This window comes from Neolamprologus multifasciatus, chromosome 15 (assembly GCF_963576455.1).
Source record: "Neolamprologus multifasciatus chromosome 15, fNeoMul1.2, whole genome shotgun sequence".
Taxonomy (NCBI): domain Eukaryota; kingdom Metazoa; phylum Chordata; class Actinopteri; order Cichliformes; family Cichlidae; genus Neolamprologus; species Neolamprologus multifasciatus.
In genome coordinates this window covers 28,662,284-28,686,177 of record NC_140453.1, presented here as the reverse complement: position 1 = coordinate 28,686,177, position 23,894 = coordinate 28,662,284, and the positions used below count along the sequence as shown (strand labels likewise).

The window sequence follows — 23,894 nt, the reverse complement described above, 5'->3', positions numbered from 1 at the left end:
ATTTTATGCAATTTATTTATTTATTATGCAAATATATTTGAAACTTCTCGGTGGCTTCTCCTCCTCTAACTGAACTGAACAGCCTTATGTTTGTGCCTTAAAGTCGTTATTAATGCAATGATTTGGCAAATATTGTGAACTGTCGTGTGTTAAAGGCTAGCCAAGAAGTTTTGTTTTAGTAATTTAGTTAGCACTGCTGCATATGTGGTCTGCACCAAGGGCGTGGATTTGGTTTGGGCATTAGTGGGGACGAGGATTCAACCACCTGTTTCTTTTTTGTTCCTTTTTGTTTTTGCTTCTTGATAAAAGGAGACACATACTTGCCTACATGTGCTATTCTACCTGCTTTTAAACCATTTAAAATTACAATTCATAGTTTTATATGTGAATTACATAATGTTAAATTAGTATTAAACACATGACTAAGTATTTCAGGCTTTAGTTTATTTCAGCCATATTCCATATAAATCAGGTATCATACAAAAATAAAAATAGCTTCAAATACAGTCATGACTATGTGATCTGCACACTACTCCATATAGTTTGTAGCTGCATCTAATCATCTTTGCTAACATAAGCTGATAACTACTATAACATCTTTGCTACACACCCAGCAAACATGGTGGAAACCCTGACATCGTCTCTCTGGTCGTAAAAGGCTGCAGTTCAACAGCAGAGCACAGCAGACAGGCTGATGCTGCAAAGAAGGAATTCAATGCATTTGTGCTTTTTGTTTGTTTGTTTGTCTCTTTTAACTAAAATGGTCAGCACGTGGTTGCGCTGTGAGCAAACAGCAAGAATGAAAAGGGCAAAATAATAATACTGAAACTCTTGTTTTGCTTTGATTTTGTTAATGATGTGTAATTTAATGTAGTTACTTATCTAAGCTAGAAAGTTGTTTGTTTGTTTGTTTGTTTGTTTGCTTTGTTTTACTCTTTGCTTTGAGCCCTGTGTACATGAGCTGAATGCTAAATGACCTTTTGTTAAAAGGGTTGGCGTAATAAGCATATATGCTTCAGCCAATACCTTTTTGATTAGCCTTGTCTCGTGCTTTCATGCTTTGTGGTAGATCTTTATTCTGTATTCACTGAGACATTTGAATGCTAATCAATAAATCAGAAATCAGCAGATGCATGTCGAGTATCTTCTCCATGCACACAGACTAATGTTAAATAAAATATATGAGTAAAATGTCTTTACGCCACTAACAGTTTGTTACATTTCAAGTGTAATTCATTTGTGACACGGTGAAGTTAAAGCATCATCTTTTGCTCATATGATTGTTGGGATTTCTTTTTAGTTATTGTAAAGTCTCTACCTTAACATATAAAGCACCTTGAGGTGACTGTTGTGAAATGGACGTATATAAATAAACTGAACACATCTGATTCTGATTCAGTTTATCCACATAAACTTAGGAATGCTACTTTTTACTGGTGAAGCTCAACAGGACAAGAGGAGGATGTAAAAGAGGTCAGGGGTCAGCGTCCAGGCTTAAAGCTTTTTATTTTGTGTGTGTTTCATCTTAATCAATAAAAAGTTGGTAGAAAATATTTCATGAACACAAACTTTAGCTTGCTAGAAAATCTAACAAGGACATCTAGATGGGAGAGATAACAGAGCAGCATCACAAACGTTGCTGCACTGGCTCAGCTTTCATTTTGGAGCCATTTATTCTGCTCGGCGGTTAATTCTTTGCCCCAAAAACAAAAGCTAGTGTTTAGTCCAAAACAAATGGTGGTGGTCCACATTTTTAAGATTAAGATTTTATATGACAAAGGGCCGTGACTGTGATGGAAACCTCGCTGCACAGCAAAGATTCGAGCCTTATTTTTTATTTTGTTCTAGCTGAAGGATTTTGAATCTTACAGTGAAGAAGGGAAATAGATCTGCCTGGATCAGTATAGTTGGTTATTGTCAGCATGACTGTGGTATGATTATATTATAGGTTCTGAATATAGAACAGGACGAATAGATAAAGTGACAACGAAACAGAGCCTCACCTGGAGCAATGAGGTTCCCCACAGATCAGCACAGAGGAAGAGAATCCAGCATCAGTGTAGTCGTAGAGAATCATCATCAACTGTGATTGGCCAGTTTCATACAAGGTGAAGAAAGACTACCTAAGAACCCGCCTCTTTATTCTACACACTAGTCTCTGTAACAGTGAATATAAAACTTTCAGTGTTGAGACATTACAGCACGGGCAGGAAGGAGGTGAAAGTCCTGCAAACATACAGTTGAAAATCCAGGAGGTGCACCTGGGTCACACCTGGTGAAGGACCAGCAGCTTTCAGGTCCACATGTATGAAGACACGGCTGGTCTTACCACACCAGCATCGTGACAATCGCTCTTCCTTTGTGGGGGCCTGACTGGCAGGTGTCATACTCTACAGGTAAAACTGGAATTAGTGTTAATAGTGGTGCAGGCTGGGCCTCGTGCATGTCATTCTTTTCTTTCGCTATATTTCTTCGTCTAATAAAGGCAAATGCAGATCGAGTGTTTCATGGCTCTGCAGTGTTGTAAATGGACACGACGAGGACTGCGGCAGAAAGATGAGGATCCCTGAGAAACCCGACCTCCTTACATCTTTGATCAAAGAGTGAAACTATTGTCATTTAAACAAATACAGAGAAAATAAAATCAGTCGTGCTGATCTTCATGTCACAAGAATCCAGTTTATTTTGTACTTTAAAAAAAATGTGGGGTGTTAGCCTATTTCCCCCCCACGTCTGCAACGTGGGCATGCCAGACAGAGTTTGAGAAGCTTTGTGTAAGATCACACTTTCATGTGTGAGCACATCAGCGATGTGATGGTTAAAACAACAGGATCAAAACGCAGCACTTCTTTCTAACTCTGCACGCACCGCTTTTGTTACCTTTCAGACATGTCGCCTTTATGTGTCACAACTTCATATGATTTCTCTTCACTCTTAAAAGTTTATACTTTTTTAACCACAAACCAAAAGTCCTCCCAAAAACAGACTGATGTGTGACTTTAAGAGCTAATTCTAGGAGTTAGCGCCAGTAATTGTGTTGATTTGGGAGCAGTGAAGGGTAAAGGGGACAGATTTTGATAGATAGCCTTGTGAAAGGAAGAAGTTTTGTCCAATCAGCCAACTTCCTACCAAATCCATGTTACCAGGAGCTTATGTGTCAACCACGAAGCTGAACAGGGATTGAACCACAGTGTGAGTCAGCAGTGCGAAACACTGGCAGCACATCTTCAAGGAAAATCCTGCACAAACTGACACTTTACTGGAAGAAGTCTGATTGATCTGAAGCTGAAGTTTGTATTTTCAAGAGTTTTGTAGGAGGATCGGCTGAGCGTGAGGTGGATGGGGCTTTTAAATTAAGGGGAAATCTGCAGTTTAAAAAAAAAAAGTATATTTAAATTGTGTGAATACAACGAGTAAATTCAGCAAATTGCAAATATAAATATGTGGAATGAGTTTAAATCAGTGTGAATCACATCAGTTTTGCAGAAGTGAAAAGTTGCATCAATCGACTCAGCGCTACAGGAGCATTTTTCTATCACGAGAAAGACTCCTCACAGCAGAGACTGAACACATTCAAGCACATCTTACATTTTATCGTTTCTACGTTCTGCTGTGAACACAGAATTGTGAATAAAATTTGGAAATTATTCCATTCTGCATCCAAATCTTTTGAAATTGGCAATGAATGACAGGACAACACGAGATAAAGATTTTTTAAATGTATTTATTTATGAAGAAGCTTTTTCCTGTGTTTGAATTTTGAATTTATTTATTTAAAAGGGACAGTGCAGTTAAACATAGTTCAAGTGCAAGACATGAGACTGATGTACCGCACGTTTATAGCTACTGCTAATTTTCAACAATTGTCCCTTGTTGGGCTCACAGTCTAATAAATACATATTACAATAAAACATTTTCATAAAACCAAATTACATCATAAATACAATTACAATTGATAGACAATACTTTAAAATTTAAAATCATCAGATAAAATGACTACAACTTTGGTTTCCCTTTAACCAAACTTTAACCTTCAATGTAAACGATCTAATGTCTGTAATCAGTTTGATATCAGTTGGAAGTGTGTTCAACAGATGGCAGCCTTTATAGAAAAAGCTGACTGACTGAATGTAGATCTGCGATATAATATCTTGCAGTTGCCGTTCACCTTACTCCTAGTAACGCGATTACTGTCTTGTCTCTGAATGTATCTATTGAGACACTCTGGGGCCATCATATTTATACATTTAAAAACTAATTTAAGAAAACACCAATGATTAAAACTCTTAAAACTAAGTAAGTTATATTTCTACAGTACATGTTGTGCCACATGTATTTTAGTCTTACTTTACTCAATCTTGTGTTGTAAATGGTAATAATAATAATAATAAGCATTTCAACAATATGGACATTTAAAACACGCTCTCTCTCTTTCAAAGCACGATATCACAAAGACGTACACACACTGGAGTGTTAATCACACGCCACATGATTTATTGACATGAGCAACAAGTGTCAGTTAATTTTTAAATTTGCATTATCAATAATGGAAACTCTCCTTCCTCGTAACCAAACCTGCCATTGTCAGCGAGTCTTGTTGCATCTTGTTAATTCTCAGAGATAATTGAAAGAATCAGCTGTCACGCACATTTCAGCTGAGCTGCAGACAGTCAGAGGCTCGTGGCACCTGCCTTAGACAGCAACGACTTTGTGTAATATTCATGCTCTCCATTTTTATTATGGTTCTGATCCACAGCACAAAAGATTGACATTGCTGCTTTAACATCACCAGGTGGTTGTTGAGGTAATGTCAGCCTTCTCTGAGCATCGTCAGGACCAGGTGGACACGCCTCTGCAGCTACACACTCATTGACTAACAAGTTGTGATGGCTGCTGACCGTTAAAAACAAAATGTTTTTGAGGCACTTCCAGGTCGGCTTCAGATCCAAAAGACGTGTCCGTCATTTCTTTTCTCTTTGGAAGACAATTTAGAAATAAAATAACCATTTGTGGCAAAAGCAGAGATAGTAAAAGAGATGGACATAGCTTCTGGTCTGAAAAGTGACGGTGATGCATAAGTATCTCAGATCTGCATTCTTATATCCACCAGGAGGTGATTCGTCTGGTTACAGACTTCTGGTCCTATAAAGGGAAAAAAGCTTTTGACTTGACCTCTATTCATACTGAATAACCATTAAGACCATTTTGAGGATTGTGTTCATACTAAGTGGTTTTCTAATGAAACTTACACACCACAGTATCCGAACTTCGCTCATCCAATCCTGTGTCAGAGCAGCAACGCTCATTTCAATGCTTCAAACATTACTTGAGGAACCAGTGCACGACATCACAGGAGCCACGCCCATATGTGATAATAAGTGGGGCCAAAAAAGGGCAATGTGATGCCCCGCCCACTTCCTTGTAGTCAGTTGATCCAGTGTTGGAGTGGGCTGACAGGGGCGTGTCCAACACTAATGCAGCTCAGCCTGGGTAAAAGCTGTGGCTTCACTCTAGCTGAGGTCAGAGTCAGGATTCATTTCCTCTCAGGTCTTTCTCACATCACATTTTCTTGACCCTGATGGAAAATGTCAGGAGGTCAAGAAAAGCTGTAAAAGCCAATTCAAAAGGAGTCTGAAGAACCACACAGAGAAGGTGACTGCATTTACACTGTACTGCTTAATCATGTGTAGATGGGTGATGACACGAGTCTGTCGTAAATGACTTTAATACGTTACCCAGCCTTCTTACTGTGAGGATGAGAGCAGCTGCACAAACATGGAAACCCCTGTGAGAGTCGTTCATTTCCATGTCTGCAATTTAAAAACGACGAATATATTAAGTCAGAGTGTTTAAATGAAATGTTGTCGGCACACAACATCTACTTTAACTACTGCATATAATCTTCAGTTTCAGTGTGTCTGTAGTCAAATTAATTAAAGATAATCCAAACGAGAAAGGCGACGTCCAAAAGGAGCGTCTGCTGTAAATAATAAGCAATCATCTCCTTTTACTTTGTGATGATCGTCTTTGTTTAAAATGCAGCTTTCTGAACACCGTGTTACAAAGTGGGTCTCAGAAGGAAACAAGCAGATTTTAATGAGTTCACCTGTGGAAGCTGCACCTGTGATTGTATATTGATCTGCTTCAGTTGTCTCATTGTGAACAGTGTGTCACTGTGAACTGCTGGACTGTTTATTATCTGATGTTTAACAAATGATGCTCTGGTTTATCGTAAAAACAGAAGCGCTGAAGAATTTGTCTGTTTAACCACATCCATCCGCTCGTTTTACAGCACTGACTCATCCACTCGCTGCATTACTGAAACCGTTTCATTGCTGCTCTTTGTTTGTTTTCATAAATGTTACTGAAGTAATTGTCTTGTGTGGACTATTTGTTACTTTCACTGAATCATAGTGGCAGTGAGAGCTGGATTAATGCTGTCTGTAGACAGAAAGATACTGGAATAAAAACGTCGCTCTCTCTCACCACACTCGGTCCAGCGCTGAAAGCAGGACTGATGACAGAGTCTGCAGTATCCTCCTGTAACAAAGCCTTTGTACAGCAAATTGGACTTGGTGGTTGATATTCCCACTGTGCCCCGACTGAGGCAGAGCACTCATCGATCCTCAGCAGTAACCTCACATTTCCCTGTGGCTACAGACAGAGGGGCTTAAAGTTTAAATCTCTCTTAAACAGGAACCTCATCCCATCCTTCACACAGGAGTAGTCGAGCACACTGAGTGAGAGTTCATCGGGTTATTTATTTCTTTTTTTGTCTGTAGCACCAACAGCATGATGCTATTGATGGATATTCAACTCCAGCGATGCGATCAAGGACATTTACAGTTTACACCTCGTCAATATGTCATCCAGACTAATTACCTTTTGAGCTGTTTTCAATTCAAAGCAGACGGTAAAGTGATGGTGGATTATAGATCGCTGACCTCGTCTCCATTAACTCTAGTTGACATCTACTATTGAAGGAACCAGCAGTGATGAATCCAGTCTCACTCCTGACTACTTACGCGTGGACACGTGGCCGGCTCCCCCTGGCGAGACATTTAGACATAAATAAAAATGTGAATGGCAAAATTTGAACCCTAATCCTGACTGATAAACCTAACAAAGCAGTTTTGGTGCTCAAACCCAATGCAAAAGACAAAGTTTGCAGATTGGACACAAACACAGTCTCCTGATGAACAGTGCTGTGGTCACAGCACCCTTGTGCCTCCTTATTTTTATTCTGTTGCTCTTTCATGCAGAAGCACTAATTGTCAGTGTCCAGCATTGCTTCCCATGGTGCATCAAATCAAAGGATGCCTCAGAGAAGTCAGCAGCTTCGGCAAAATGCCCAAAATTACAATGCTATTATTCTTTAAATATATGCTTGTTTTCATAGCTCACAGTCCATCTACCCCACCTGTCTGTCTTATAAAGAAAGATGAAAGCAGTGTGATAGAAAAAGGACGGACGGGTCAAAAAAGACTGTAACATATTTCCTTCATGTAGTGCTTTTTGACTTGTATCTGACCCATAAAGGGTCATGAAATAATATGTATTAATGCAAGACATAATAAATTGTACTGTGACATTGAAGTAGGATATAAGGACTTTATGTCCCCGTTTGCGATAAAGTATTCGAAACCAAAATAATGTCGGGAGGATTTCAGTGGTTTTATTACTTTGTTTTCATAACCACAGAGGCACGTTTGCAACAATCAAGCTTGTGTGTGTGTGCGTGTGTGTGCGTGTGTGTGTGTGCATGCGTGTGTGTGTGTGTGTGTGTGTGTGTGTGTGTGTGTGATCTTTCAGGCATTAAAATGTTCCTTCAAACACACACTCCACATCTGACCCAGTTATACGGTGACATTTGTTGCACAGAGGAGCTCATGACTGACACTAAGCAGAGTCTCGTTTCTTTTTCAGGGCCGTTTAAGAATGTTCTGGTTTCAGAGTGAGAATATTTAACACTGCTTTATGCAATCAGCACAGCTGTCCTGTTCAGAGGACATGTGACCAAAGATGCTCCTGTCTGCAGCCTTTCTAAATGTCTTTAATTACACATGCCTTCAGTGCTCTGTCCTCAGGACTGTGGTGTCCACTGAGGGCCACCCATACCTGCTGGTTCATCTCTGACACGCTTATTTCACATGATTACAGTTTTTTCTGATGGCTTTAACCCTAACTGTGATTCTTATAGCACAATTCCTAAAACTATTAATACTTATAGCAAAGCCACTCACTGAGTTTGCAAAACTAAAAGCACAAACACTGCTTTGCACTCAGTTTGCAATTTTGTAACACACACTTTGCAAAACTGTAGGCACAATTCACTGCACAACACTCTTTTTGCAGAACTTTAAACACAACTCACTGCTTACACTCAATTACCAAATTTCCAACACACTCCTAGCAAAATTATACACATGTATGGCTATCATTAACACTATTTTGCCAACTGTCTGGCACACTTTCACATGTGAAAACTGTTTTAGATAATTAGTCCACTTTGCAATCAGCCTAAGCACTATAAACAGGTCACAGGTAAGCTGTCTATGTGGAGTACAATGGAAGGAGCAGTAAGAGTGAGAAGAGTGAGAATCAGAGGAGGCCGAGGGAGAGGACGTGGAGGTGAAGAAGTTGGAGGAAGAGGACGTGGAGGTGAAGAAGCAAGAGGGTTAGAGGAAGTTAGAGGAAGAGGACAAGGAGGAGCAAGAAGAGGACAAGGAGGGGAAAGAGGAAGGGTAAGAAGAGTAAGAAACAGAATAACTGATGACATCAGAGCTACAATAGTGGACCATGTCATCAACTATGGGATGACCCTGAGGGAAGCTGGCCAACGGGTTCAGCCTAAACTGAGCCGCTACACTGTGGCAAGCATCATTAGGACATTTCGAAATGAGAATCGGTAAGTACTTTGTAGCACTGCCATACTCTAATGAGAAACACAACAGTACCATACATGCAAAAATACTGAAATTGTTACTTTACAGAATTGCTAGACGTCCAGATGTTGGGGGCAGAGGCAGAATGTTCACTCCAGAGCAAGAGACCCATATAGTGAACATGGTGATTGCCAATAATGCAATAAGACTGCGCGAAATACAGCAGCGCATAATTGATAATGACACCATCTTTCAAAATATACACAGTGCAAGCATTTCTGCACTAAGTCGTGTACTTGCGCGCCACAGAATAAGAATGAAGCAAATTTACAGAGTTCCTTTCGAGAGAAACACAGAACGTGTAAAGCAACTGCGATATGACTATGTGCAGGTAAGCTAGTGTCATTGGTTCTGAATTTGGAAGTGCATACTGTAATGCTGTGCATGGGCCTGATGTGTTGCATTTGTTTTGTCTTGTCCAGAGAGTGATGGAACTAGAAGCAGATGCAACGGGACATGAGCTACTTTTTGTAGATGAGGCCGGTTTTAACCTCAGTAAAACCAGGAGACGTGGCAGGAACATAATTGGACACCGTGCCATCATCAATGTCCCAGGACAACGTGGTGGTAACATAACCATGTGTGCAGCTATAAGCCAAAATGGTGTTGTTCACCATCATGCAACCATAGGCCCATACAACACTGCATGGGCAGTGTTGTATGCCCATTGCATTCCTGGACACCTTGCATGACATGCTCACTGTTCAGAGACCAGAGCAGACCCGATATGTCATCATATGGGACAATGTTAGTTTCCATAGGGCTGCTTTGGTCCGCAACTGGTTTACAGACCACCCATCCTTCATGGCACTCAACCTCCCTCCATACTCTCCATTCTTAAATCCCATCGAGGAGTTCTTCTCTGCCTGGTGCTGGAAAGTGTACGACCGTCATCCTCATCAACAGGTAGCCCTTTTACAGGCAATGGAGGAGGCATGTGGAGATATTGACCAGGCATCATGTCAGGCCTGGATACGGCATTCAAGGAGATATTTTCCCCGGTGCCTTGGACTGGAGGATATCGCATGCGATGTGGACGAAATTTTGTGGCCGGACCCAGAAAGACGACATGATGTAGGCTGATTGTCTTTTTTTTCCCTTTTTTTTGTGAAATTCCTATTTTGTGTTCTGACTTTGTCTTGGTTTTGATGAGTGTGAATAAACACCAATACTTGAAGTTTGGATCCTTGTATGTTTACATGACACTATGACAAAAGTGTGACCTCAAATTGACATCTGTACACAGAGAAAGCAAAAGCCAGATGTGTTTTGTATTCATACCATCAGTGTGCAGTTGGCGCATTGTGTGCTTAGTAGATGATGGCTTGTGTGTACTGTTTGATACGAAAACACAATTTTTACGAAGGTGTGAAGAGTTAATCTAGCTGTGTTCGCTTTTGCAAGAGAACTACAATGTTTTGATAATTGGGTGACAGGTTTTCTTATTTGTGTGTAGAGTTTTGCAAAAATAGCCAATAGTTACAAAAAATGTGCTTAAGCAATCAGAAAAAACTGTAATCACCTGCTCCTGTACTAAACGACTTTCACTAACTAACATTAGGACGTTACATTAGTCAGAGTTGTATCACATTAGACACACTTATGTTCCTTGTATTTACCCCCACTGCCGTCTGCTCACTCACCCACTCCACACCACCTCAGGCTCTGACTGCCTGCAGCCCAGCCTGCAGAGCACACTTCCTCTTATTCTGAGTCAGTGAATAAAACTATGAACTAAGCTTCACTTATCTGTGATTTGCATTTGACTCCAACAGTTCATTTATAGTTTTTTACAGCCGCTAGGACACATTTCTCAATACTTAGGTCACTTTTACAAAACTCTTCAAACAATTCTCCTAACTGACCTTCAGCTTGGCAAAGCAGTTCATTTCACATTCAAAATGCACTACAACTACCAAAACACTTTATTCAGGTCTCAAATAAACTCATTCCTCCAGAACACTAGCAAAGGTTGACAGCCGACAAACACACTTTGTCACCCACAAAACAATGACCTAAAAAACACTAACAACATGTAGCATTACAGTGTTTTCTTGTGTAAAACAAGGACACATCTCTGTTTATAATTTAAATATATGTTACTGGAATGAATCAGACATCATGCAGAATTCATTAATATTTGTTTATGTATTTTTATTTTTTTGCACTAAGTAATCCCAAAATACAAGAATTTGTATACACACCATCCACTGATACACATACAATAGTAATGCTAATCTGCTCGGTCTTCTCCATTTGGCCACAGGTTCTCATCCACATCACATCTTATGTCATGTAGGGCAATACACCGAGGAAAGAATAGAGTAACACCTGTGTAGATGTTCATCTACAATGAGAATCAGCTGTGGCTGGTTAAACTGCATTTTTAGATTTAAAATATGTTTTACAGTTTTTTCTGATTGCTTAAGCACATTTTTTGTAACTATTGGCTATTTTTGCAAAACTCCACACACAAATAAGAAAACCTGTCACCCAATTATCAAAACATTGTAGTTCTCTTGCAAAAGCGAACACAGCTAGATTAACTCTTCACACCTTCGTAAAAATGGTGTTTTCGTATCAAACAGTACACACAAGCCATCATCTACTAAGCACACAATGCGCCAACTGCACACTGATGGTATGAATACAAAACACATCTGGCTTTTGCTTTCTCTGTGTACAGATGTCAATTGAACATTCTGCCTCTGCCCCCAACATCTGGACGTCTAGCAATTCTGTAAAGTAACAATTTCAGTATTTTTGCATGTATGGTACTGTTGTGTTTCTCATTAGAGTATGGCAGTGCTACAAAGTACTTACCGATTCTCATTTCGAAATGTCCTAATGATGCTTGCCACAGTGTAGCGGTTCAGTTTAGGCTGAACCCGTTGGCCAGCTTCCCTCAGGGTCATCCCATAGTTGATGACATGGTCCACTATTGTAGCCCTGATGTCATCAGTTATTCTGTTTCTTACTCTTCTTACCCTTCCTCTTTCCCCTCCTCGTCCTCTTCTTGCTCCTCTTTGTCCTCTTCCTCTAACTTCCTCTAACCCTCTTGCTTCTTCACCTCCACGTCCTCTTCCTCCAACTTCTTCACCTCCACGTCCTCTCCCTCGGCCTCCTCTGATTCTCACTCTTCTCACTCTTACTGCTCCTTCCATTGTACTCCACATAGACAGCTTACCTGTGGCCTGTTTATAGTGCTTAGGCTGATTGCAAAGTGGACTAATTATCTAAAACAGTTTTCACATGTGAAAGTGTGCCAGACAGTTGGCAAAATAGTGTTAATGATAGCCATACATGTGTATAATTTTGCTAGGAGTGTGTTGGAAATTTGGTAATTGAGTGTAAGCAGTGAGTTGTGCCTACAGTTTTGCAAAGTGTGTGTTACAAAATTGCAAACTGAGTGCAAAGCAGTGTTTGTGCTTTTAGTTTTGCAAACTCAGTGAGTGGTTTTGCTATAAGTGTTAATAGTTTTAGGAATTGTGCTATAAGAATCACAGTTAGGGTTTAAGCATTCAGAAAAAACTGTAATAAAATATTGCTGTTGAATTTTGCTGTCTTATTCAGTTTGCATTATGTTATTGTTTTGACCATAAGTTTAACAGTTTTGAAAACAGTATGTAAGTACATGCAAAATGTCCTGTACGTACAAAGATTTTTGGCAGTTGTTGTGTCTGAGTGAGAAAATAATTCATGAAATTTGAGAGATGTAGTCATTGAATGCATTTTGTGCCAAAACAATGATAACTGATCCTCAGTTTAGCCCACATAGACTTCTGTTGTGCTCACTGTGTGAGGAGTTTTGCAAAAGTGACCTAAGTATTGAGAAATGTGTCCTAGCGTCTGTAAAAAACTGTAAAGTTAATGATGTCAAAATTGTTACAAAAACAAAAGATAAAGATTTGAAAATTTCTACTTCATGTAATTTTATGTACAAGTTTGATGAATGCATTTTAGAGGCAGTATGGTTTTAACTTGACTAGCTTTTTCAGAAGTCTTTTTGTGTGATTAGACTGTGGAGGACCCAGTATGCCAAGAGATAAAGAAAAACAGGTGAAAATTAGGAACTTTAACCATAACAAGAAGAACTCCATGAGGCAGGTTAGCACCAAAACACTAAAGTAAGAGCACTAATTACCTGGCAAAGACCGATGGACAGGACACAGGCTAATTACACGAGCTAATGAGGAAGTGGTGATCTCTATCAGACACTAACAAGAGAGAAGAAGAAAGTAAAAACACATTCAACCATGTTTTCCTAACTTTAACCCAAAATACTGTTTTAAAAACCCTTTTTTTCTTTAATTTTCACTTGTTACACCAGTTTTCCAGTTTTTTAATCCTCCCAAAGACTCCAATTGGAGATGTTTTGACTGGCACGTCTCACTTAAACATCCATGCCTCTGTGCCACAGGGCTCTGCTGCGTATCAGTGAGTCTCAGTGTTTTACAGGGTGTCAGGATCCTCATTATCAACAGAAACGACTTTATTTTGACTCAGTCCCACATAAAGTGTCCCACTGTTGGAAAACTCCCCAGAGCAACAAACGTGGATTAATCCACGGCTACAAACAGTCACTGTTGATTATCTTGTTCTCTGTCGCTGGTGTGATGTCTGCTGCCGGAGCGAGCAGCTGTTTTAGGAAGTGACTCATTTTGTTTGAGAATTAAAACCTGCAGAAGAAACCTGCAGTTTTAAGTTTCATTTTGAGAACCATGGGCTCAACTTTGCTCTTACGTGGGTACGAGCGAACTGTCTTAAATCTAAAGTTTAGAATTTGTTTACTCTCACTCTGCACCTCCATCATGTCTCTTAACAATTATGTTCACATGCAGCTAAACTTCATTCGCCTATATGTTATACTTCCAGAGTTACATTAAAAACATTTTGGTAATAAACAGATACATCCTCTGGAGATCCAGTGTGAGCTGGAAGGAGTCTAACTAGAACCCACAGCGAGCTCAGCTGAGATGCGGAGCAGGCTCTACCCCCCCCAGCTGCAGCACAGGATGGTGGGGCTGAAATCTGTCCAGAAGATAAAGAACTTCCTGGAGAGGCAACTCGTTATTGCTTTGTTAATAACAGCAGCTGTGCCTCAGGATGTAGAGCAGGTCAGTGGCTCGTTCCTGATCTCCTGTCCAAGGTGCTGAACCCCAGGTCCTGATCTGATGCTTCCATTGCCGTGTGCATAAATCAGTGAGTGTGATATATCCATATGTATCAATATATACACACTCTTTATTTGGTAGAACATATGGTTTCATAGTTTATATTGGTCCGTCTTGCCTCTCACCATTTAGCTCCCTGTGTTCGCTCACTCTCTCTGACAGAGTGTCAAACAAGCTGCTGCTGTGGGGTAATTGGCCTGAGGGAGTCATAAAGTGGGCAAAACTCAACTTCACAGAGGAAGTGGAACATGAAATTAAAAACCATTGATAACAGCACAGGAAATGTGGCACTGCTGGGTTTGTTTGGTTTGTTTGGCCGACGCTGTACTGAGGGATTTCTCTTCGATGTCCATTTCCTGATAAGGAACAATTTGTCATGGAAATGCAATGAAAATGAACACTCGAAGCTGTGGTAGCTGTGGATCAGGAAGTAGACCAGGTCAACCCCCAGCTTCTCCTTGGGTGAGGATCCATCTGAGTGTGAATGTTAGACAAGCTGCTGAGGCTCAGCATAAAAGCTGCATGACTGTGTGACTGAGGCTTGTAGGAAAAAGTGCTTTGAAAGCTCAGATGTGCTACGTAAGCACCGGTCCATTTACTATGTTAATGCTAACGTTTGGGTTGCAGTGCTATATATCATAGTTTACCACAGCACTGAAAGACCCCTGCTGTAGTCCACCAGTGCACAAACATGCACGCTGCTGCCCTACATCATCATCATCCTCTGACCCTGCTGTTGCCCCGTTGAACAAACGCTCAACAACCAAGAAAGGTGAAGAGAATGAAGTCAGGTATTTTAAACATCCGACCCACGGACTCAACGACTGGCCTCGCTAAGAAGATCATTTTATCATGGGATCATTTCCAGTCAGCACACCTTTCTGTCTTTGTTTATTATTGAAACTACGCTCGTGCTAACATGACGCCGGACGCCCTTTTACTAACGCCGTGGTCATGACAGTCCGGGCTGCTAACCGAATCACTGTGGCTCGTTTGTCTGAGGTGTTTTTGGGCTGACTCTGATAATCAGAGGCTTTATTATGTTTGCATCGAAACAAGTGAAGAAAGAATTTAATTGAAATGGATTTAATTGGGACTCTAATTTGTAAATAGCTAGAACAGCATCAGTGTGGGGCTGTCACTGCAGCTGTCACTGAATGTGTCTCAGCAGAAAGGAGGAGGTGGGAAGCAGCTTTTTCTAAGAAACTCTATTAATATTAAACTGATCTGTTTGACTAATCACACTCTGGCTTTAAACAGAGTCTGCTTTATGTTCATGTTTGCCTTTTGTGTGAGAGGAACAATAAGCCAATACTGCATGAAGAATATTGGGTTAGCTCGGTTAACAAGGACGGATGTTTCCAGAGAATATGGGCTTGGACAGGAACGCTGGACCAACCATCGCTTATGAAGGAGGCCAGCCTGATTGTTCGCACCTTGGAAGCCGTCTAATCCATTTCCTCAGTCTTCCAGATTGATACTGAACGGCAGAAGAAACTACGTCACTCTTAGCATTTCCTGTTTTGTTTAATTAAGGACTTCACACCAAATAGCACATCGTCTTTGTACATGACAAGCACTGGACAGTGTTGGGAAGGTTACTTTTAAAATGTATGCCATTACAGATTACAGAATACATGCCCCAAAATGTATTCTGTAACGTATTTCGTTACATTACTCAATGAGAGTAACGTATTCTGAATACTTTGGATTACTTAATATATTATCATGCTGTTTACAACTACATGAATGTACTATTGCTGTGATTTATTACTGTTACTGAAGGTCCGCGGCTCCGAACCGTAGTAAAGGGACCTCTGGCTAATACGGTGGGTTCTGTGTCGGCTCGTAGCTGAAAACTAGCTTTACTTTGTTGTCTGGGTCAACTTTGCTAGCAGAGACAGAGAGAGGCATTGAAAGGCTGCTCCAACAGAACTTATTGTTTCAGAGGAAAACACGAACACGGTGTACAGTCGAGTCTTAATAGCTTACTTACAACTGGGCTCGTCAGGCTCTCTTCTTGGCTGCAGTGGTTATTATTATATTTACATGCTTCCAGCTCCCGTTTCTGCTCGATGACAGCTCGTACTTTTCCTTTTTCTCCCTCCCTCGCTCACAGACACATAACGTGTATGGCAGTCCATTCTCCCTGCAGCACGGACTACACTGCCCATGATGCTACATTCTTTAGAGCTATACCTGTAGCATTCTGCCTATTAGCTTAGCACGACAACAACAACAAGGCGCTCTCTCACCCAGGAAACACGCAGAGAGAGAGAGCGTCACCCTGTAACCATGGCAACCGTAACGCTGCCTGGAACAACAGAACGTAGCTGTCAAACAAACCCAAACAGTCCTGACCCGCCACAATATGAAACAGGGAAGTACCGCCGTGTAATCCATTTATTTCAACAAAGTAACTGTATTCTAAATACCACCTTTTTAAACGGTAACTGTAACGGAATACAGTTACTCATATTTTGTATTTTAAATACGTAACGGCGGTACATGTATTCCGTTACTCCCCAACACTGGCACTGGAAAGTTTCGATAATACAAACTGTGGTGGATGTTGGGTAACAGTGTGGAGCGCTGTTTGTATATTTGTGAGAACTGGCAGCAAAACTTTATTTTGAAATCTGTATTTTTTCTGAATACTAATTGTAAATATTCGATTAAAGAACCCAAACAATCGTTTGTGTCCTGGCTGTTGGGTTTCAAAAAACATTTTGCTAGCATGGCAATGTACTCCAAGAAGTAAGGTGTCCTCCTGACAGTGAAACCCAGGGTTCAACCTTGTCGGCTTCAGACTGCAGCTCTTTGGTCTCCAAACCTCAGAAGCAGCTGATCATTCTGTGTTGCAAACAGTTGTGGTGGGTAGAGAGCAGTGTTGGTCAAGTTACTTGAAAAAAGTAATCAGTAACTAATTACTGATTACTTCCCCCAAAAAGTAATCCCGTTACTTTACTGATTACTTATTTTCGAAAGTAATTAATTACTTAGTTACTTAGTTACTTAGTTACTTTTTAACAACACGATTTACAACCTGAATAGGTGATAAAGCGATAGATCTTCAGCCCAATTCTACTTTTTCTGCATAATCCATCATACAAAATGTAATCAAATGGAAAAGTCTCTTTTTAAAACTTGTTTTATTAGTTTAAATCTTTTAACTTTATGCATCAAGCAAAAATTTAATTATATGCAACATTCTCTGACTGGAAGAAATTAGTTTAATATTTAAACCTATTTTCTGCACATTCCAGCACAGAAAATAAAATATGTTTTGTGTTTACACTCAGTCTTTCAAATAGATGCAAGTAAAACACAGCAGAAAATAAATAACATCAAAGACTAGCGGTCCTGTTGCTCTATTTTCACCTGTAAAGCAGGAGTGGGTGGGCGGAGGTTTACCCTGGTGCAGGTGTGCACAGCGGTCAGTGGAAGAATCCGCTAGTTTCTCTGTGAGTTTCCCATTACGTCGTAGCTACTCGGTGCTTGCTTGGAAGTTTAGGGGGGGTTTTCTTCACTGTAAAAAGAAGTTTTCTTCCCACGCACAACGGACACTAATGTTTTTGTCACTTTTTATGGAATCAAACTCAAAGTAAGGTCAGTACTTCCACGCTTTAAACGCTGCACGCTCATACTCTCTCCGCACTCGATATATTATCCATTGTTGATCTGCACACAGCTGTTGTCACGAACGTCGCACTCGCTTACGTCACTGTCATGAGACATTCTCGCAAAAAAATCACGTTTTTAGTAACGCAGTAACGCAGCGTTCCTACGGGAAAGTAACGGTAATCTAATTACCGTTTTTGCAGTAGTAATCCCTTACTTTACTCGTTACTTGAAAAAAGTAATCAGATTACAGTAATGCGTTACAAGTAACGCGTTACTGCCCATCTCTGGTAGAGAGAGAGCTGAACATCAGACACAGGCAGGACACAGGGCGTCTGGTCATATTTTTCAAAACCTGCAGACCAGACACGTTAAACTGTGGTTCAGCAGCTTAGGCAAAGGTGACGGGTTTAAGGTAAGCTGTATTAAGTCGTGTTATTTGTCAGAGAATTGCAACCAAAATGTTTGAAGAGGGACCAGCATCACAACGAGGTCGAGTTCAGTGATTCCAATTAGCTGCAGTGAAACCCGTCAGACCCTCAGCAGGAACCGTCCCCGTGTCTGCATCCACCTGTCAGTCGCTCTATGGAGATGGATGAGTTAGTGAGAAACCCTCTCCTGCAGAGTCGAGGTGACAACAGTACAGACTTTCTTTACTGGTACAGATACTTGGATTAAAAAACACTCCAGTAAAAGTATGGAAGCAACTTTTTTACTCAAATAAAAATGAAATATATGATCTTCTCGAACTATAAAGAAAAGGAAAATATTTAAATTAAGTGAATGTCTCTATTTAAAAAAAAAAAGCAACAACAACTCATGATCTGATATTATAGTATATCAGAAATCTGTTCACTGTTTTTATTACAAATTATATCAGTAAGGAAGCTGACTAAATATTAACTGATAATTTATGGCAAAGGGGTGGGATTAAATAAGTGTTTACTTCTTCCCTTTAAACATGTAAATTAATAATTTTTTTTGTATGTAATTTGTACAGTTTTTTTTTCTTTCTTATTTTCTTTTCTAAATGTACTTGTATATTGTTCACATGTTGAAATAAAATTACCAATCAATCAAAAAGTACAGACTCTGAAATGTACTCAAAGTAACAAAGTAGCTACTTGAAGAAAAATTCTACTAACCCTTTTTGCACAAAGGTAACTGAATCTTGTGCCATATTAATATAATAATAAAATAATATTAGTGCATGAGAATACAAATACTGTTCCAATCTAAACTGTGATTATCACCAGATGATTTATTATGTAGGACACCGACAGCACAAGAGGATTTAGAAAATAACAGTTTTCTGAAGCCTACGTTGTAGAGAATAGAAGCTGGGACTAATCTAAGCATCATTAAATACAAACTCATCTCTGCAACCTAAATCTGACCATGAGCACCACAGCCACTGTGCACCAGTCTAACACATGCACGATCTGATATCCTCGTGTTGGTGTTGTTCCCAGATCATCATACTAAAGGTTGTTCCAGGATCAACATTGCAAGTGACCAATCAGAATGTTGTGATGTCATACTTTTGCGACTTCGGGAAAAACCGGCGTAAAACAAAAAACTGTACTTAAGCTGCGAGAAACCGCCTTTGTCCGCCGATCAATGGACCCTAACCCTGACCCTTTAATAAACGCTAAGCAGAATTGATATTGTCCTTGCAACATTGGAATTTCATAAATGCACGAATGGGTTGGTGCGCAAAAGAATAACGTCACAATAATGTGATTGGTCACTTGCAAAGTTGGACCTGGAACAACATTTTCATGATGATCTGGGAACAACACCAACACGACGATATCAGATCATCCCTAACACAGAGCTTTACTGTGAATTCACCTCATTAATGCAAGCGAACCTGTTTGTCCTGCACAAAACTCCCCAGTATTGTCATGCAACATTTGAACAACACAAATTCAGTATAGATGAGGACGTTATGCAACATGGAAATGCATAATTTGGAGCTTTGGAGCCAGCCTCACCCGGCCATTTCACTTTGCTGTCATAAGCCCCAGAGGTTGATGCTTGGTGGGGAGATGCTTCCCCTGAGGACTGATTCCATTCAAGAGAATAAGAGGACTGCATTTATTTCCTGCAGACTGCCCTCTGGGCAGCAGTGATTCAATGACAAAGCGTGTGTTCATGAGCATGTGAAGCAAACAATCTCTGAGCTCATAGATCTTTTTCTTTATCTGTATTCCCTTTTATGGGCATGTTACACTTTTCTCTGTCAACAATTACACCAACACTTTATCTCATTATTCCCAGTTCAGTCTCATCAGAATCACCTGGTAAAAGCTCATTTCTATCTTGACCAAAGAGCTGGCTGTCATTGGTGTTCCCTGAGCCGCTCTACTAGAAGCGTAACACAATTTCACAGGCAGTTTTTACATTTAAAGATAACATTCATTGTTTTTGTGCACTGGACACAAACTCCCAGCTAAATGAGTGAGTCAACAGTGTGTTTTACTGTAGAAGTGACTTCCCGCTAACACGAGCTGACGCTGAACCTCGCAGCAATCAGTGAGTAAGCGGGCTGAGAAAAACAACAGGACATCATTCCCTGACAGAAGTCAGCAAATGCTCCATTGTGCTGTGAGCCTACAGCCCACGGCGACTCTTAGGTGCTAATTTGAAGAGATCAGAGCCTTGATAATCAGGGGCTGATGTGTCCTGATACTGCCGGCTGCAGAAATACACTGGGACTTAGACACAGCTTTGTCACATTTCTGTGCCACTCTGCTACATCTTAACCTGGCAGGCTGGTAACAATCAGAATTTGCGTGAATGATTAATTTTCTCTTTCTCTCGAGTTTACAGAGGGAACCTTTCCAGCCTCTTCTGCTGCAGACAGCACACAACAGTGACCTGGTTAATGTTTAATTACTTTAATGGCTCAGATAAGGTATCTCTTTGCAGACTGTGAAGAAGCGCTGCAGAGGGGGGGCTGCTGTCCAGTGGGTAGAGTATCACCAGACTTCATTTCTCTGCAAAACGAGCTTTTTGTGGAACCCGGTCCGCTCTATTGACTGCTGTTCCAGTCCAAAAACGCTTACCTGCAGGCAGAGTTTCCTACTATTAAGCAAGAGCAGTTGGCAGTGTACCTCTAATTTAAAACTTCCCACTCTTTTCAAGGGCAAAATGTGAATTTCCTTCAGTACTTCTTGGTTGATTTTTACATTGCAGCTTTTTTCTTTCCTTTCTTTCTTTATTTTGTGGGCATCGCTAAAAACGTTCCACCTGCTCCTGTCGTGTTTGGTGCGTCATCCAAGCAGCAATGAAACACTGTAGTGCTGCAGTTCCTCTAATGTCCTCTTGAACGTAAGTCAGTCCTCACAAGTTCCAGGTTAAAATGTCCGACTTTGCAGGAAACATAAATCATTTTACTGTCCTGTGCACACATGGTTTTGTTTTCAGTTTCTACCTTCAGTAACTGTACAGAGATTTATGTTTATGCATGTGGTGGGGCATGGTCTGCGGTGCTGTGCAGGGAGGGCGGATGCACCTGCACGGCATCCTTAATCACGCCCGCCTAGTTAAAAACACGGGGACTCAGGTGTGTGTGTGTGTTGTGGTGTGATGTTAGATCAATAAAATGGCTCTTGATTATGATCTTTGGTCCCGCCGTTCCTTATTCACACCACAATGCAACTCAGCTGATCACCTGATTGTAGCTGTGGTGATATCAGTCACTGAGCATCATTTACAGCTGATAATCTTCACTTCTCTCTGACGTTCCTATAACATCTGTGATCAGCTGGCCATGACATCACCATGGGCGTAGTTGTATGCTGCTGATATTGTTCGACAACATCCACGATGTCAGAGGACCGTTTCCAAATTTCCAAACACAGTTTTTCCCATCAGTGTTAAATCTTCTGAGAGGCTATTTGGGAACACGCTTCATGACCTGCGGTTATTATTACTGCAGCGTCGAGGAATAAAAATACTTCACATTCCGACATCTTGAAACGTTCTCACAGTCATTTGAGGCATGTCGGCACCGCTGTTAGATGTTTTGTTGCGTGTAATGTATGTGGGATTGAGTCAAAATAAGAGAAATGTACTCAACAGTGAAGCCTGTTGATAAGAACAGAGCTCGGGGGCACAGAGGAACACGACAGATCAGGCTTTGGATGCACATGATCTGTTAACAGGATACATTTGTTGCTGGTTAGATCAAATTTTCTAAAGATGAATCTCATTTTCCAATAACCAATTTAACTTTGAATCTTGGAGTGACATGATTTCCGTGTGTGTGTGTGTGTGTGTGTGTGTGTGTGTTTGTGTGTGTTGGCACAAAGAGGTTTAAGTTTTCTGCTCAGAGACAAGAATACACTGAATGAAAAACTCAAACCTTTGGATGTTTGCTTTGAGTTTGAATCCACGTCGCTGTCTCCAGGCAGGAAGAGCAGTTTGATATAGAAGTAAAGTAATTAATGACAGAATTTCTAACATCTTTGTTTTGAAAGAAGCAACAAAGGTTTTGATGAACATGACTTTTTGTCAGCAGCAGTGATCTTCACAGATGCTAAATGTAGGAATGGTTCCATCATTAACATATATTTGGGTCTGGGATGTAATGATGAACAATGATGAAAGTTAATTAAGAAACCAGCTACTGTCTGATTTCCAAATCTTGCATACTGCATGCATATTAAGTCAACTTAAGGCCTTAAAGTAACTGCTGGGGGGAAAATAGCAGCAATTAAAGTCAACTTCTTCTACATGAATGAACCTGTGTGCCCCGCATGAAGCAATGTTCAAATAGTGTGCTTGGGCATGCTGCAGGCATTGCAGGCTGCACTGGGACTACTTCACATCCCTATAGCCGATGCATTAAATGCTAATTCATTCTAATTCTGCCCCACTGGAACAGGCATTGTAAGGGTAAAGCAATGTATGGAAATGATGTTTTTTCAAACTGTTACACAGATCCAAACTGCAGCAGTAACCTGGCTTCTGCAAAGACACAATAAACCTGGTGAGTTCGAATAAACAGGGGATGTGAAACATTACTGGAATCTTAAACAAGCAGCTTGAATTGTAAAACGAGTGTTTGCATAACCTGAAGGGAACAGATTTCTACGTTACCTGCTTCAGTCTGTTTCACTTCATGATCTCAGTGGAAATTTGACTTTTGTATGAAAGTGGAGAAAAACAACTTGCTGATCTGATCAGGGGCAGAACACTGTGTAAAAGCACCTCTTTAAGGGCATTTCTGCATCATCAGTGTGTTTGCTCTGGTCTGGATCAGCTCGGTTTATAAACTTGTAGCTTTTTCCTGTGGTTTGGGTTCATTTCACTCAGAGACAAATCTGAGCTCCAACAAAATGTCTCATTACAAGCCACAGAAAGCAGGTGCTGGGTTGTGGACAAACATGTGGAGAACATGGAGAATTTGCTTTGTGCATCAGGGGCGCTTTGCCACATCCCAGAATGCAAAGCATCCGTGGCTACCAGGAAGGTATCCTGCTCAAAACATCTGGTGGTTGGGTCAGATTTAGGTCAGATCATGTTCACACCATCAATGAACCACAGTTTGTTCGGAGCTGGGCTGAGACCACGTCCTCTAACGGTGCCGTTGTTTTTGGTCCACAGCAAAAGCACAAACGAACAACACCAAGGGGGAAATGAACCAGAGTTCAATATAAATCACAGCAGGTGTGAAAAGACCCTTAATAATGCCAGCTAATACCAAACCAAAGACTCAACAGGTTGGAGAAAATTAGCAAAAAGAAGGAAAAACCACTCAGTACAGAACATAAAGGCAAACGAATCTGAAACGGCTGAAAACAGAACTACTGGACCCATAAATGAACAACACAAACCAAAAAGTGGCTGAACTCAACAAAACTGTCGAACTGGTTAATTTGTGCTATTTAAAAATAATAATAATAATAATAACTCTATAAGCAGAAATACTAAACACTGGTCCAGACAAGCTGGAGCCAAGCATCATCCCTTGGCCATTTGCTAGTTTATGTAAGATCAGCTGTCAGAAACGTGTGCTATTTGATTGTACCCTATTTTTTAGAAATACATAAACATAGTCAACGAGTCCCGCTACTACCACCTGAGGAATATGGTGAGGAAAAGATCCGTTCTACATTTTTCACTAATAATAATAATAATAATA

At 40.5% G+C, this 23,894-nt stretch overlaps 1 pseudogene across 1 annotated transcript; it reads left to right on the top strand.

The window, feature by feature from the left end:
• Positions 1-8,156: 8,156 nt before the first annotated feature.
• Positions 8,157-10,203, top strand: LOC146502355 (uncharacterized; annotated as a pseudogene). Its single transcript, XR_014869552.1, has 3 exons — positions 8,157-8,908; positions 8,994-9,276; positions 9,368-10,203. The product of XR_014869552.1 is annotated as an uncharacterized LOC146502355 (transcript).
• Positions 10,204-23,894: the final 13,691 nt, after the last annotated feature.